The sequence below is a fragment of the Lolium rigidum genome, chromosome 3 (genome assembly GCF_022539505.1).
Source record: "Lolium rigidum isolate FL_2022 chromosome 3, APGP_CSIRO_Lrig_0.1, whole genome shotgun sequence".
NCBI lineage: Eukaryota > Viridiplantae > Streptophyta > Magnoliopsida > Poales > Poaceae > Lolium > Lolium rigidum.
The window spans coordinates 408,016,282-408,019,961 of record NC_061510.1 but is presented as its reverse complement, the minus strand read 5'-3'; the positions used below and the strand labels follow the sequence as shown (position 1 = coordinate 408,019,961).

The following is a 3,680-nucleotide window of genomic DNA, read 5'->3' as shown; positions in this document are numbered from 1 at the left end:
GGCAGTAAAGCCAAACACGAATGTTCTGATCAAGTACTTGGAAAGTTGAGAATTATGCCTTTATCCCACACAAATGGATTTTTTTTAAAAAAAAAGAGATTATGTCGGTGTTACTATCTCATTTAGTTACTTTAGATGTTGACCATGACTCATACACAAAGATGGCTATAGCTATATAGTTCTCTATTAAACTTAACACACACGCTATATTGCACGTAGATAATAAGATAACATTATTGTTTTTATACAATTCTAACATCTCGTGCTGCAAGTATTATTGGCATGGTTTCTGCACTAAATCTAGATGACATTTTGCAACACAAATTGATGTTGGTTGTTTCATTCTTCATTTATTGAATCTAGATATTAGAAAAAAATTAAGATAAAACACATGACACTATAGATACTTTTTAGTCTTTAGGATTGCGGAAAAGGTTTTTCAAACCATGGTGCATTTGAGATTTTATTAGGTATTGAATGCAGTGGTGGAACCAAATCACAGAGTATATGTACGCCTTCTTGTCCAATTTATTATCCATAAGAATATTGGCAGAGATCTTTAAAGTATATCATCTAAGAAACTATCTAGATATTGATTTATAGAGTATATGGTTATCTATCTAAGGTTTTGTTGAGGGAATATCTAATACACAAGGAGTCCCGCCTAGTTCTTTGTGGCGTATACATATCTAATTGTCATATTCAATTCAACAAAAATCGAAGCACCGATCCATGATCAACAAATCAAGTCGAAGAAATACCGAACATAAAAAAACTGCAAATTCAAGAGAAGAAGTTCAACACAAAGAGATCCACGATGGTGGTGAGCTCGGTCAAAGTTCATCGTTGACTATATATACACCATCCCTTTTTCCTAGTACGTAGAAGTAGGCACATGCAAAGGTCCGCTTGATCTCTCAACGATCCGAGACTTATAACATCTCTTGAGGAAGCACACACTCTTGATCATTCGTTAAGGACCTCTACCATGCAAATAGTTATTCATGGCCATGTATTCGCATTAGTTGAATAAAACTAAAGCAGGGAGTCCCCCCCCCCGCCCCCCTAGAGACCTTGCATCGGTGCATGAGGTCACACTGAAATTCCCGTAGCAATAGCTTCCGATGACGTTTGGCCCTTTGGCAAGAAAAAGAACATATAAAGACGTTCATTGTTTGACGCTTTTAAGTTCGTCTCTACGTGTAAGTTGGCGCGGTACGTAGAGACGTTTTCAAAGACGTTATGCACGTCGTCTCTACTCCAGCACGTATCCATTAAGTTCCGCTTCTATCCTATCTTAACCTCCCATCCTCCTCAATTCCGCCGCACCCGCTGGAAGGAAAAAGGATATCGAGTCGCCCCCAAAGAAAATAAAGGGAAATACTACCAGCCCTAGCACTCTAGCAGATTTGTGAAGGCTGCTGCCGCCGGATCCCGTCCCGGTGCTCTTCGCCAACGAAATCTCCCAGGGATCCCCTCGCCATCGTCCATTCACCTGAAGGCACTAACTCCCCAGCATTAGACCACTGGCGGCGCGCGATTCCGAGGAGTCCTGAGGTAAGCAACTGCCGCCAGCCCCCTTTTCCCATATCTGATCTGTGATTTTCCTGTTTTTGTTTTCTGGCGGATGTGAGATCTGTTAGGTAGCTGCCGAAACCAACGTGGCATGGGGCTGCAATCTGGAAACGGAGGTATGAAGTTCTTTTCGAGATTGGAATGCAAGAACCTTGTAATATGAGTTCGCCTGCTATTCCTTCACTGCAACCTATTGGTTTGGGTAACTACTTCTCCAAATTGAATGAATATATACGCATTCATTGTGTTCACTATTGCTTTTTTCTTGCTAATAAATATTTAGATGGGAAAATAGTGCAAGTTACACCGTTGCTGCTTTTCTATTTTTTCAGGACGATTTGATTTAGATTTAGTGGTTACTGGCTGACACAAGCAAAATATTGCGGCATCAAGAATAACTCCTCGACATGCTGCAACCATACAAGGCAGAATGCGAGTAAGTTCCACCTTTTCTGACTTCAAAGTCTGTTTCATCAGACAACGCAAGCAATTATCTATTCTTCTGAAGTTTGATCTGTCTAGCAGTGCAAGCACATAAATAATCTAGTATTCTGAAGTTTATTTAGTCAAGATCTGCTCTCTCCACAACTTAGATTTGATTTGACATACATGCTTTATACTGAATCCTTAATGTGGTGTCGTTAGTAAAACTATTTTTCTTCTGTTTTCTACACAGGCACTCTATGTTACTGAACGAGGGTGGTACTAGATTGATGTAATAAAGGATTATTACACATATATAGTCATTTGCAGACACTTGTTAACTGCATTTTATAGCCTTTATCTCTTACATTGCCACATATTATGCCCCATCAAACTTTGTAATGTTAAAAGGTATTGCTGTTTGCAATGGTTTTATGAGCATCTCTACACAATGATTCAGTAATTCTTTTCTTGCGGCAAGTATGCAGCTTTATTCAAACAAGAAGGTGAAATAGCAATGTGAAGAGACTGCTCCATTATACGGTTATTGTCCCTAATGGTTTACAATTGAACTGCCCCATGGAAAGTAGAACATCTGATCGAAATTTATGACTTGCTACCTCATCTATTGATCAGTTGACTTTGTGTCTTGTGAAGATTTTCAAGCAACTCAACAGAAGACTTGCAAGGCGAATTACTGTAGTAGCGATGGGAATTGGGAAGCTGCTGTACCAATTGCTCTCTGCACAAACTAGCTGGAAGAAAATTATATATGGATTTGCACGATATTTTCTGGTCAAGCTGTAATCTTTTCACAAATGTACAGTTCAATTGTAAATTGTTGCAGTTCTAAAGAAATAAAGTTAACTTCTTCCAAATAATGCATTACGCTCTTCTGCCATATTATGGTCTGTGTGATACAGTGTAAATACGATTATTTTCATATGAAGCAAAAAAAAATGATAAACATTTTAAAATTTTAAAAAGAACGTCCTGACATTCTTAAGGACGCCATATTGCAGTATAGAGACGATATGGGAGGGCATCTAGAACACCGCCTCTACTGGGAATGGGGACGCTTTTAAAACGTCTCATGTCATTTTTGAGACGCTTCTAATGCGTCCTTGGAGATCTTGAGACGGTGCATAAGGAGACGCTTCTAGGACGTTTTACATAAGCGACTCTATATTGGTGTAGGGATGTTATAAAGCGTGTTTAGCACCTAAGTTGAACGTCTCTATATGACTTTTTTGTTGTAGTGGCAGCACAGGCCGCATGCCTCGTGAGCATGAAGTCCCATTCCGGTGTCTGTGGTTAATCGTCCGATCAACGTCTGGCAATTTTTTTTTTGACATACGTCTAGAAATTCCTATATGATGGTCATTACATATTTAAAAAAAGTTATATATGATGCTCATTGTGTGGTATGCCGAACAGATGAATACCGCTCTCCCTTGTGAACTAATTTAAACCGACTGGCCCAGTAACATCCCGGCTGCGGTGTAGTAGGTTTTCTCGGTTATTGGAAGATTCTAGAGCATTCTGGTCTACTTTTTCAGCTGGGTTTTCTGGGTCTGCTTTTTCCGGTCCGGTTTTCTTCTTTTTATTTCGCGTATGCATTTCCAATCCGGTCTCCTCTAGTTTTTTAGGGTTTTCTATTTTATGATCCTTTTGCGTGTTTC

The 3,680-nt window shown here is 39.3% G+C and overlaps 1 long non-coding RNA gene across 1 annotated transcript; it reads left to right on the top strand.

Moving 5' to 3' along the window:
- The first annotated feature begins 1,305 nt into the window (after window positions 1–1,305).
- LOC124701023 lies at window positions 1,306–2,425 on the top strand. The gene is made up of 3 exons (XR_007001895.1): window positions 1,306–1,777; window positions 1,908–2,011; window positions 2,252–2,425. It is a non-coding gene; the product is annotated as an uncharacterized LOC124701023 (long non-coding RNA).
- The last annotated feature ends 1,255 nt before the right edge of the window (window positions 2,426–3,680 follow it).